A 14,134-nucleotide genomic window follows, 5' to 3' on the forward strand; every position below is an offset into this window, starting at 1 on the left:
CTTTGCTTTTTCTCTCGCTCTCTGTTTTCCTTCTCTCTCCGCGAGAGCTCCAGTTTTACATATCTTCCTGTGTCATTGTCACTGCAGCTCTCTGTCATTTGGCCCACTTTAAAGACCTATAAATGGCAGTGCCTGCTCAGGGCAAAGCGGTTGTGATTGGTTTGGAGTGACAACTCAAGAAGTATTTTCCCTGTCACATCCGTAAGGAGAAAACACAGCAGCTTGCTTTGTTGACTTTGTCCTGTGTGAGGGTGTGTGTGTGTCTTTTGTCCCACAGAATAGATCTTGAGGAAGGTTTTGAACATTGAAAAGATTCAAGCAGTCAGCCTACTTGCCTATACACATTTGAATAACGTTGACATTTCCCTGAGGTAAACATTTCTAATTACCTTTGTGTATGTCTCTGTTTTACATCACTTCTCCTCTTCTGCCCCCCTACACGAATATACAAAAATTCAAACCGCAGATATTTAGAAACAAATGTTCCATCCAGTACTCATGTAGAGCTGAGTACATACCCACTAACTGGCTGTTTAATTTTGATAAAAGGGCATGTTTGCTCACATGCTCGCACCGCTCTGCCTGCCTGCCTAATGCCTCTCTGTGTCATCCATTATTGATGCTGTAGCCCACTTGTTGCAAAACTAGAAACTGCCCGTCGTGACGCTGGGTGTCAAGTTCCCAACTCCCCACCCATGGTCAACCTACTATGTCTGCACACACCCTCATTCACACAGTTCTCACACAAACAAGCTCATGTCTGCACACACACCCTGATCTGACGGGTAAACCGGTATCTGCAGCATAATGGAAAGAGTGATGTGAGAAACGCTGGCCCCCACCTGAGCTGTGCAGCAGGATAACATGTTCTGATCCTATAGCAGCAGCAGCTCTAGGGCTTCAGCTAACAAGTTAGTCTATTGGTCTATAAAATGCAATAAAATTGTGAAAAGGACGGCATCCACAGTTTTCTTTATCATTGTGTTCCCTACCGGTTTGCTGTTGTTTCTCCCACCTCTATGCTTGGGTATGGAGCTCTGACATCTGACAGTTGAGCTTCGAAGCTTGAAACTCAAGGTTAAGAAAGGATGGATTTTTTCCAGTTTCATAAGTTGTCCAGTGACACACCATTTTTGTAACCTTTTTCATTCACTCTGCAATTTCAGTGCGAAAATTCAATAATGGACAAATGCATTTGGTGGAGTGCCCAAATAATTCCTACTTAAAAGTGTCTTAAATACTTACATATATTCATTAAGCAAAGTTCAGGAGAAAGATTAGACTGAAACTGCCCTTTGCCTAAAGCCACACATGGTGTACTGAGATCAACACACAAAAAACACAAATTTAGCCAGTGATGTTACACTGTCTGTATGAGAATGTTAATTTCTTGTCTCTACGGTGTTTTTAGCAGGTTGGAAAATAGGATGTTAGCAGTCAGGTGATCCTGTTCTTCCAGAACAAGTTAAAAAGAAAAAAGTCCTGCTGCAAATAACATGAGTCACATAATCACTAGTACCTGCAATCAAGGAACTGATTGCACAACATGATGACTTTCCCATCATTGTGAGACCTATTTATATTTGGAGTGCTTAGTTTTACCTCTGTATTGACCGTTATTTTTGAACATCCCTTAAGCTTTGATCTTGGATTTAGCTTTAGGCGAGGACTGTTTGCTCTGACTTTGATTTTAAGCTGTAAATACTTCCACAGCTTGCATCTCAGTGCTCCTAAACAGTCACTTACAAGCAGCATCAGGGAGAAGCAGATGATTCAAAGCAGTGTAAACAACACTACAGTAGGCTTGGCTATACGCTCAGTCATGTGGCTCCATCTGCCAGAGCTAATTTAGGTTAGTCGCATATTATGTGAAATGGAGGCAAATATCTCATTGACTGTAAGCTATAGATGATGCAGGTTCTGTACATTTAGTGACTCCACAACTGCAAAATGAATGGTTTTTAACTGTGATATAATGATGTTTTTGTATTTGATCTGAGTGATAGAAAAGCACAAATGTGTAAAAATGATACATGTTTTTTTCTGTATTGTAGGATAGTTTTTGAGTCAGTTTGTTATTGTACACCCACATTGAGGAAACACTGCAGTCACGGGTTTGAGGGATGAAGAGCAGCCGCAGTGCTGTGACAAATGATTGACATGGGTTTGTCCCCGTCCCCCCTCTCCAAAGTGGATTGGATGATAGCCAGAGAACAAGTATCTCAAGGAATCCCTGTGTCACCAGAGAAGCTCTGGCATATTACACACACTCACAGACACACAGATAAACACACTGCAGAACACCTCACACCCAGCACTATTTACTCTAGACACACTTCTACCTACTTTAAGCCTTGTCATGATATCTTGACTTAAAAGCAGAGAAGACTGCCCTTTAGTTGCATTCCGTGTTCGTGCAAACAGACTTAATGTCAACAACGCACTAGTCCCTCAGTGGAAATGCTGTGCTTGTTGTTGAAATCCTCTCTCTCATGTGCACTGTGTTATTGGCCACAGAGGAGAGGCCACTCCCTGTTAATGTGTGGGCACAAATGTTCTTGTATTTATTGTGTCAGCGTGTGTGTGTTCCTGCTACTTTGCCTTGAGAGCGACCTTGTATTGAAAACAGAGAGCAGTGATCTATACAAGGACCTGTGGTGCCCACAGTCTGCTCTCCAAGCCAGAGGAAAGTGGAATAATTTTATTACTGTTGTGCCACAGCAAGAGATATTCATAAATCTATTGATTACTTAAGTGATTCCACGGTGAGGGCGCCCATCAGGCGACCTCTATAAATCTGTCAGGAGAAGATGGCTGAAGTCTTGTCCGTGTGAGATGACTGTTCTCTGAATCTGTGGGAGTTAGACAGCAATGAATCCTGCTGGTGACTGAAACTGAAGCCCTTCAGCGAGACAACCTTTTCTGCTGCTGAACAAAGCGAGCAGCTTCATCAGCACCAGCTCTGCCACAGCTGCAACCCATTCACTGTCAAGATTTTGTAAATCATCACTAAAAGTTGTTTATTACTGAAAGTTTTGTCGCTGTTTTGGTAGTTGAAAGTGAAAGGAAAAGATCAGCACATTTCCTCCTGGGCTTGGAGCAATAGTGCAGTAATAACTTGCGAGCGTGTTCAGTTAAGAGTACTAAAAAAAACCCATCGAGCTACTTGACATCGTTGCTGTGTCTCCTGAGGAGAGAAGACTTCCAGAATACTAAACGGACGGTTTGGCTGTGTGAAGAGACGCAGCGCTTGACACGGTGGAAACTTCCAGTGTTTTACACTGACACAATTAGCTGTAATGAATTGAATTATTCTGCCAAGGTAGGGATGGCTTCAGTGAAATACACAACCCAAAGAGATTCTGTGCTGGCAGACAAATGATGGCATCTCGCCTCAAGGCCTCCCTGTTTTTTTCACGGGGAGAAACAGATGTGGTAGTTTTATAGAAGTGTGTGTGTTTTTGTGTTTGGGTGAGAGCTGAAGTAAGATTTTTGGATTGTAACTGTATGCGTGTGTGTGTATATGTGTGTGTGTGTGTGAGTGGGTGTTCTCTGGTCTCACCCACTCTGTGAAAACAGGAGCCTTGTGACTGATAATTGCATAATCTGTCACTTAGAGCCCACCATTGTTAACATTGTCACATGCTCTACATATAGTTCAGAACTCACTGGTCTTAAGATGCCCTCTCTTGGCCAAAATGACCTCAAAGTCGCAATGAAACACAGTCAGGGCACCTTCGAGTTCCACAATGCAAGAGTTTTGCATCCGTTTGTGTTCACCTCTGTTGTTTTACTTTGCATGCTACAAAAATTTAAAATAAGCTACACATTTAGTCTGAACACACTTCAGTCTTCAGCAATTAGTCAGTTCCTTTTTCACATTATTGAGCTTTGAATGCAAATATGGTGAATTTGCCCAGCACACAGTGTAGACATGTTATTAGCCACTGGAACAAGTAAAAGCCTTCTCCTCATCTGTGGTATGTGCACATCAGGGGGAAGGGAAGGTTCTTGTTAGCTTTGATTAGCATGCATCGCCCTCCGGTCGATGCTGTTTAGCCTGCTGTCGGTCGGCCTGTCAGTCAGTCTGTTAATGGGCCAGTCACAGAAAAGCAAGTGCATTAGCTGTCAGTCACATGTGAAGACAAAAACCAGAGAGGGTTCCGCTTCTCTGCAGCTCTCCGGTGTCACTCAGGACAGACACACACACGATTTGCTGCATATACACACACAGACACAGGCTGGAAACAATTGTGATGCATGTGAAGAGGAAGTGCCAAACAGCCTGGCTCTGTCCTCAAGATTAAAACTAAAGTGGCATGTTTCCAGAAATACTGCAGGAAAATTACATCCTGTCTCCTGTCAGCGGAGTGTTGATCATAGTTACTAAATCTCCACCGCCTGTGTGACTGTCTGTGTGTGTTAAAGACAGCAAGATGATTTGTGGGAGAAGAAATCTTCACAGGGTGCCTTAGAAATCCACTGTGATATGAAAAATGCTCTGAAGAGTTTAGGTTTTATGTCATGTTAATGTACTGGCTCATATATTAAGTACCATTTAAAATTCACAGGCTTGTAATAGACAATAAAATAAGGACATTTTGGTGTTGCTTCCTGCCTCTGTGTTTGTTCTTTGTATTTCTCTCTGTCACTGCACTTTTTTTTAGTGCACATCTCAGTTGAGACTCTTACATAAGTGAATTAGCTGGCAGTGTAGCGTTTCATTTTTCATGTGCTGTGTTGGCGATCAGAGACTAGCTGGCTTATGTCATTGCTCTCCAGCTGGGGACAATTTAAGTTTAAGATTTAAACACGAATGCTGACGATTCTGCAGTGCATCTGCAAACCCAGTTTATCAAATTACCCTAACCCTAATGCAAAGTTATTGTAAACCAGTCAGATGTGTGTGTCTGCTCATGCACTCAAAATCCATAAAAAGACACATTAAAGGTTTTTGCACAGGGTCTAAGGGACAAAAATCCTACCTTAGTGACTTAGAATGTAACTATTGAAACATATCAGACATGCAGCAACAGCTGCACATGTTAGAGCCTCAAAAGTTTAATTTAATATAATACTATCCATAACCAGGTTAAATGGTGTTATGCTATTCAGGTAGATACATTGATATTGACTGGTCCATTTTCTGTTGCCTTTTTAGTCCCAAGGCCAGACCTCTTGAGGAAAAGAGCTATCTGCCAGTAAAAAGCTATTATCTCCTTTGTCCAAAACAAAAAGTGCCATCTCACTCCGTCAACTTATTTTTAACTCACTTTAAAGTGGAAGCAGGGCAGGATTTGAGAGAGGAGGGTGATAAGCAGAAATGGTTGGTGAGAAAAATTTTTTTTTTAAATAAAAAGAAAGAAAGCAAGCAAATTGAGAGAAAATAAACTTAACTTAGAAGAAAAGTGCAGTATGGTTTCAGGCTGAGAAACTTTTGAGCTTATTTGGTCAATCCTGCTTGCATACATTCTGGTTTTAGTCGAGTGTCCTGAATCTCTGCTCTTCTGCTAGTACGAAGTTAGCAAGAGCCATATGGCCAAAAGTTTAAGAATACAACCCAATTTACAACAAGGTTAATTTGCCACTGTATTTAATCATTATAGATCCAGAGTATCTTATTTACTCAGAATCTTTTTGAAAGCTCAGTTTATGAAGGTTTTAAAGTGAAAAGCAGATCTGGTGCAGCAGAGTCAAAATATGACATCATATGAAGGATTTTATGGCCTTCATAGCTTCTGTCTGGTTCAGTTTGTCTGTTAATGTGGATATTTTTTACATGGGTGTTCATATGTGGTTAAGGCTGGACAACAGCAAAAATGCTTTCAAGTCAGATGTGGGCAGTGCTGCTATATTTCGATGTCATCTTGTCTGCGCGAGGCTGATTCATGAATCTCAGGCAGAACATCTGACCGAGAGGACAGCAGGGCTGGGACATCACATATATGTGTGTGTGTGTGTGTGTGTGTGTGTGTGCGTGCAAGCGTGTCTTCATTCACGTTCACTTGTTCTATTTTCCCTCTGGTTGTGTAATTTTAAGGTGTGGAACATCAACTGACAGAGGAAAACAGGGCAAAACGGATTTTTAAATAAACACATCGGATGAATAATGAAGAAAGAGCCATAAAAGGCTTGCAGGCACAAGAGCAACCGCCACAACAACAAGTGCTGTGAAGTATTTTCAGACAGAGTTAATTTAGCTCTGGGGGTAAAGCCTGTTAAAACATATTGAAGGCATGTGGCATTTGGTGACTCAAACGAAACAAGCCTGGGTCCCATATGCTTGTTAAAGAAACAATGTGGATAATGCAGGTACTAATTTGGATCTCAGTAACATCTGTTGAAGTGCAGCGGTGGACTTTTTCATATTCCTCAAGATAGTTAAATCACTTAAAAATTGTCAGTTTAGAATTGCAGTTGTGTGGGCTTAACTGTTGAAATAACAGTTGTGGATCATTGTGATCATCTTGAACGCGAAAATAATCTCAAAAATGTCAAACACAAAAATACCGAACAACAAAAGAAATCATCAAAATGAAAGTCATTATACATAAAAGAAGCACTTGGAAGATACAAATGTTATTTGAACACATTTATCTGAGATTCTTCTGCATCACACCCTGCCTTACCTGTTCTCCACACCATCTTCTTCTCTCCAGTTGCTCTTACGGTGCACAAAATAAAATCAAAATGTTGCTGAAGGGGCAGAAAAAAAACCCAAAACATCCAGACTGGACTGGATATGGCTGGAAGGATTGTGTGGAAGAAAGGACATTAACTCTTTGTGAATACTAGTTTTGAGTATTTGCTGTTTCCTTGATTGTCTTTGCTGCGGATACAAAAGTATCCAGACACGCCTCTTTATGGGACTGCTGATCATGTATGCCTGATGCTGCAGTGATCAGGGGAATATAAACGGCGACAGAAACGGAGAGAGAGGTGGAGATGAAGTGAAGAACACGCGACTTTCCCACGCTCCTCTCGATCTCTGCCAGCACACATACACATCTTTCTCTCATCATCTCTCACGCACACACCTACAGCCTCACACAGATAGGGGCGACTTGCTGATGGCGTCCAGGTGTATAACTGGAGTATCAGTGGTATACTAAGGGTGAAAAAGTGGGTCACTCAAGGGTTTTGTCCCTTTTTTTTGGGAGCTATTATTTGTCGTCACTCGAGTGTAGCGAGGCCCCCGCCGTCCTTTGTCTCACTTCTCAATGGATGATGGTCTCCCTCCTTCTCCACCTCTCCCTCTCTCTCCCCCACCTCTCTGTCTGTCCTTGACCACTGGTTGACTCAATATTGCCTCAGGCTCATTGCCAAGGGCTCACAACTCTGTGCTAAAAGGTTACTTACTTTGGCCAGCGCAGCTGAAGAGGGTGTGAGATCGTTCAAATGTTTTAACTGAGTGCAGTGTGTCAGTCATTTCGTGTGTGCCTGTCCACTTACATGTGTTTGTTTTCCAATTTTATTGTCAAGTAGCAGTTGTGAGAAAGTTGGTGGTTTTCCTAATCAAGCTGAACTGTACTTTTACTCATGTAAAAGTTCTTTACTTTCTGTCAAATGTCAGAAGCAAGTGTGCTGTTGTTCCTAAGCTGCTCTCTGAGACAGAAGTGCTCCTCAAAAAAAACCACAAGTATAAATACTGCATGTTCTTACACTTCTGCCACTAATTTGGGTTAATCGTTTCCATGCGCACAATTGAACTGAACACACGTACTCAGACACACACACACACACACATCTCATCGTCTGACCTCCCAGAGCAGGATTTGGGTCAGACACCTCCTCTCACACACTGACTCGTGCATGTGGGTGTAGGGGCCCTGTTCTTTGTATCCCACTGATATCCCCACAGTAGCTCGCTGCTATCTGTTTCTGCTTATTGTCAGTGACACAGGCCTCCTGTAGTGTTATATGAAGGTTGCTTTTTCTGGCAGATAGAGGGTAATAGGAGCATATGCACAAATGACATGCTGAGCAATCGGTCATAGAGGAGTGGATGTGGTTTTGGCTTCATAGGCAGTGCTTTGTGAATGAATACTTAACTGAAAACTGAACAAAAAATACATTCTTTTTTTTTTGACTTCCCATCTTGAAAGATTCATCCACAGCAGAGACAGAGAGTCTGTCTGAGGCTAGCTCAGTCAGTTAGATTCAGTGACTGTCTGCTTTTTAAAGTGTTAGCCTACAGTCTTTGTGTGTGTCTTCCTCTTCAAAATGTTTTTGTCTGTGTACACCACACTGCATTTTGCTACACTGTTCATTTCGCTGGTAGTTAGTAGTGAGACCTTCCAAACAGGTGCATTGTGTGAGCATCCTGGTGGTCCATGATGCATACTTTTATAATTTAGTGACAGATTACAGATGCACACACTAGTTTACTAAAGTGGTCGCATTGTGGCATTGTGACATTCATTTGTAGTCAGCATTTTTTTAGATGGTATGTAACAACAAACGGGAAAACAGAAACTTGTTTCAGCCTTGATCCTGAAACTAAACCCAGACAAAGATAGAAAGTTGACAAGAGCGTCCAGAAAGATGAATATAATCATCTCCAATGAAAGATTTCAACACCCTGTAAGCAGACAGTGTCTAATCTGTTTTTGTTTCTGTAGTTGTGGTTCTTGTTTGTCTGTATATGTGTGTGTGTGTGTGTGTGTGTGTCTGTGTGCATGACTAATATTAACTCAGACACTGTACATCTTATGACTCACTGTATCTGTCTGGTGAGCATTTATCACATTCACTTCAGCAGGGGTAGCAACATGGTATTTTTTGCACTTTGTTCATGCATATTTTCTAATTGATTTTTTTGATGATATAATATTTTAGCCTATTAACCTGGAGACATGCACAACATGCATCACAGATGTGTAATATCCAATCTACAATAAGATGCTACAGAATGGTGTCATCTTGGATCCACTGGCTGAGGATTTTTGTCAAGTGGAAAACATTTTTGCGTTTCTTTGCTTTTGAGTTTTAAGGAAGTTATTTTGTGCACTGGCTTTTTCAGTGACAGTTGTTTTGTTTTTGCGTTCAGCACTGCATTGTCTAGAGACATTCTGCCCTGTCCTCTGCGTGTGTGTGTGTGTATGTGTGTGTGCTGACAGTGTTTTTCCAGCAGCATGCTGATGTGAACGCTCATATAAATAACAACAAGGCTAGCAGCATGGCTGTTTAATCCACAGGACAGATCTATATTACCAAATCCATACACACACCACCTCGACAAACATGCAGTCATACAAACAGAAGCACGGCCACACGTGTACGTCTCCTTCCCCCTCCGTCATTCAGACGCTCTGTCGGGCACATCAGTACAGCACAGTACACCCACAGGGGAATACTTAGGTTTGTGGCCCTGCAGAGCAGCTGAGAACCTTTTGGGAGACTTAGGCTTCCATTGGATTTTTGTACCTGAGATCACAGCTTTATTTCAAGCAAACTATTTCTATTTATTTTGACGGAATGAACTCTCTCTGCTCTAGGGTTTTGAGAAGCTTTTCGGCATGTTTTTCAACATTTGCAAAAATAAACAATTCAGTAAAACAAAACAATGAAACATTGTCAGTTGAAAAGGTAGAACAGCATGGCTGCCATCTTGTTTCTGTGCTTTTGACCTTAAAATGTACCTGCCCTGTTTTGAGACTTGTTGTTCTTGTTCGACAGCCGGCCTGCTTCCTTTTCTGGGTGACCTGTGAGAGCGGCTCTGCTCAGAAAACCCAAAATGTCAAAGTTGAGCAAAAAGTACAAACAAAGAACTAAATGTAGTAAACTGGAAGTGTAATCTTGCTCTTTTGCTTTAAGATGACATTTGAAAAAAATCAGTTATGCATTAAGCAAAAATAAAATTGTGAAAGGACCCAGAGATATATATTTTTTTACTTTCTCGCCTCACTGATTGGAGAAGCTAAAAATACACTAATGGTGGTGTGTCCTTTTCTCCCCTTGGCTCTGCGACGTTCCCACGTGTGTTTGTGTATGTTGTTTGTTTACCTTTGTGCATCAGGCCGTTTCGATTTGTGACTGTTATTTGTTTGCCTCTGTGTGCCTCAGATGAGATTCAAACGGGAATCTGATCATAGCTTAATGCGCTACTATGACCAGTTTATCAGTCATCTTTAAAGCATTTGTTTGCACAGTCAAAGGACAGTGAGCTTAAGTTGAATTTAAAAAACAGAAATCCTCTGTTTATATATTTTATAGAGCCGTATGCAAAGCTGCTAATGGAAAAAAGAGGCATTATTGATTGTGAAAAAGACAGACAGCATTTAAAATCTCGACAATAAAACGGCGTGAATTTTTTGCGTCACGTCCAACTGTAGTGATGTTGAGTTAACCGTCTTGACACTGCTGACCTTTGGAGGACCGGGAAGCTGAAGGAAATTATCATAACTTATTAGCTTGCCGCATACTTTGTGAAGAAGGCGCTACGTCCTGGTGTGATTTCATAATCGTCACACTGCTGTTCCTCATATGTAAAGCGGTAATTTCCCCTTCTGTGTCCGCTCCAGTGCTGCTGAAAACAGCATGAGGCTGAGCCCAGTCCAGCTTCTTTTTAATTAACAGCTGCCTTGTCTAATCATAGTGATGTGACGCTGTGCTTTGGTTGCATAATGACCTCCCCATCATCATCATCCCCATCATCATCCTCATCATTTACTCTCTCACACACACACAGAAAACATGAAAGACTATCAGAAATTCCTCTGCTTGAAAGATGTCCAACTTTAATACTCCTACTTGCTTTTTTTTTTTTTTTTTTTTAAGACTTTCTCATGTACATGGGAACAGAAACTGTAACAAACTGTTACAAAAATAGCAGTTTGTTTTGGTAAGATTAAAACACTCTAAAGGACTTTAAAAAAGAAATAATTATGATGTACAACAATGTGATTGCCTTTAAAAACAAAGGAGAACCTTGAGGTATGAAATCAGTGGCCATTGTGTTGGAATGCTTTCAGATCTGCTAGACCACCTCCAGAGTTAGTCCAGATCATATCAAGATTGGGATCCCTTAGTCTGATTCAGCCAAAAATAAGGAATAACTGCAAAAGATAGAAAGAATTTAGGTTCAGTGTTAGCAGGATGTTGGGGCTTTTGTTTAAAAAAGCATTGTTTTGACTTTACTGTGCTGTACTGGACAACATACGCATCACATATCACACACACACACACACACATACATACGTCCACTCACACTTAAGTAGTGAGACAGGCCTGATTTTATTGTCACACACACCAGGATGATGACAAAAGTGACTCATTTGATCTTCCACTGTAGTCTGTACATCTGTGTCTTCCTTCTTCTTTTGGTCATATGGAGTTGAATGTTTCTGCATGTCTGCGTGTCGATGAGGAAGTTGTCGGGCTGCTATAATACACACACACATCTGTCCTGCTTGTGTGTGAGGAATACCGTTATGGTTAGGTAAATACACCTCAGTGCTGATAGATGGCATTCATGTGTCCTTGTGGTGCATTTTGATCTATCTAAGGTCAAGTTTGCAGGCATGTATGTGTGCCTGTGTGTGTGTGTGTGTGTGTGTGTGTGTGTGTGTGTGTGTGTGTGTGTGTGTGTGCGTGTGCTGTGTCCTTGATATGTAATAAGCATGGGACTGCGGCTCTTTGCACATCTGTCTGATGGTCGATAGACTGTGCAGTGCTGCTGCTGTGTGCTATTTCGAACAGCAACAGCCCCACCCCCTACCTGCTCTGCCCTCCCCATCACTTTACACAGACACACACACACACACACACACATACCTGCACACATGCACCAAAGGAGGTCGTTTCCACTGGGTCTGAGGACGCCCACACTCCATGGAGAAATCTGCCTTTGTCTGAAGGAGTACAAGGACCTGCTGTGCTTTCATCACGTTCCTCCTCAGTTTGTCACACACTCCCATGCTGATAGAGCACACACACTTCACTTCTCACGCAGCAGAACTGGTACCATACTTCACTTGGTCAGTAGTGGACTTTCAATCAGGGTCCTAGTGTGTGTCCATGCCAGCCTTTCTTCCACTTACTACTGTAACTCTATGAGCCTTTCTTTCATCACTCTTTCTTAAAAGAACTCTGTTCCTGCTGTTGACAATCCACCCATCAATTTTCTATATCGCCTGTCCATCAGGGTCGCACGGGGGCTGGAGCCTATCCCAGCTGACTACGGGCCAGAGGTGGGAATTACCCCGGTCACCAGTCAATCGCAGGGCTGACACACAAAGACAGACAACCACACACGCTCACACTTAGGGGCAATTTAGAGTAGCCAATTAACCTAATGTGCATGTTTTTGGTATTGTGGGAGGAAGCCGGAGAACCTGGAGAAACCCCACGCAGGCACAGGGAGAACATGCAAAGTGTGACAGTGTTAACCATCGCACCACTGTGCTGCCCGGTGACAGTCCATAAAGAGACTATGTACTACATCCATTGATATTAGAATTAAAAATCAATTAAAAATAGTTAATTTGTCAACATTCAAAAAATTACGCTTTTTCAGCTAAATTCGTCCAGCACGGCAGTGCGCATAATACAGTAACGTTAATGCTTTTCCCTTTCCCTTTCTCCCTCTATAATATTCTAACCAAGCAGGTAAACACATTTCTACAGTTCGTTCCTATTAATCACCCATGTGTAACCTTCACATGTCCTAAGCTTGAATGCTGCTGAATAGCATAACGTCTTTTCCTGATCCTGGCTGGAAAAATCAAATACTCTGGAAGACATACTGCTGAGAAAAGTTTTTTTTTTTTTTTTAACCTTATTACAAATGTCAGCTTCAGCAATTTTGAATGAGCTTTTCTTATGTCTGGAACAGAACTTGGAAGTTTTGAAGAATCAAATCAAATAGATTCAGAATCGAATAGGTTGCAGTTTATCGTTAAGCGAGTGCTTGTTTTCAAATTATTTCAGTCAGATTGTTTGGTACAGCAGAGCAAAACCAATATTAACTTTCTGATTGCCCGTAGGAACTGAAGCTTTAAAAGTGCTTACACGCTCTCCTGCTCTCTTATAATGCACTGTGGTTAAATGACACCTGTGGGTGCACACACATGCATACTTATGAGCAGCTATGCTCTCCCCCTGCTTGTAGAGTCTTGTTACATAAACAGGCTAACGTTACCCCAGCGGGCCGTGTAACTGCACCTAAATATCAGTCATCACCCCCGATAGAAAGAGGGGAGAGATGAAAGGGGAGTAGAAGGATAGGAGAGCAATGAAATGATTAGTAGAAAGTTTGAGATGTGAGAGAAGGAGGTGACTGAAAAGGTAAAAGGGACAAAGAAGCGAGTGGAGTCAGTCAATGTGAAGGCAAACAAATGGAGAACAAGATGAAATCTGGACATGAACACACACATTTTTACAGTTTTGAGTGACAGTCAGCTGCCCTTGTGCCCATGTTTCTAGTTTCCATTGACAGCTTGTACCCTTTATCTGATTCAGTAAAAGCTCCACTCCTGAATCTCTCAATTACCATTCAGCAGAGAAACACAGAAAAGGCATTAATCCTCTAGTCCATGTCTTGCATGCACTGCGGGCTCTTCACAGTGTTTCCTTTCTAAACGCATTCTTTTAACCCAAATTGAATATATCATTTCTCCCTCGAGGCTCCAAAGAAGAAAGACTCTAATTCACACTGCCTCCCTCACTGTCTCTCTTTACGCAGTTACTGCTTCTGAGAGGCTCCTATCTCATCTCATCTTTACTCTCACTAACTTTCTGCCAACCTCTCCTTTTTCTGCCTGTCACTTTTTCTGTCTCAAGTTGTGTTCAAAATTTAGCAGGAGATCGATGTAATTTTACAAATCCTCTGTCGATTTCGATGGAGACAGTTAATTTGGGACATGCACCCTGGTGAAGAAGTTCAAATAAATTCAACTTTTGAACCCCTTTTTCCGGTGCAGTAAGCCTTGTCACGGTTTTCAAAGTGGAGGAGCTCAAACTGCATGTTTTAAATTCCTCATGGAGATCCAAGCACTGTGTGTATCAGAAAATGCCACAGTGACTACCAAAGAAAGACCTACTCTATGCATGCTTAAATGTCAGTCCTCTCATATATTCCTCCTCCCTGCTATTTCAGAACGAGCAGGTAATTGCAACAAGCGATGTATGGATG

At 41.8% G+C, this 14,134-nt stretch overlaps 1 protein-coding gene across 2 annotated transcripts in view; it reads left to right on the forward strand.

Annotated features, from left to right (window-relative positions):
- Positions 1–14,134, forward strand: part of bcr (BCR activator of RhoGEF and GTPase) — a 76,314-nt gene that overhangs the window by 13,852 nt on the left and 48,328 nt on the right. The gene's annotated exons all lie outside the window — the stretch shown is intronic.

The sequence above is a fragment of the Scatophagus argus genome, chromosome 20, assembly GCF_020382885.2.
Source record: "Scatophagus argus isolate fScaArg1 chromosome 20, fScaArg1.pri, whole genome shotgun sequence".
Lineage (NCBI taxonomy): Eukaryota > Metazoa > Chordata > Actinopteri > Scatophagidae > Scatophagus > Scatophagus argus.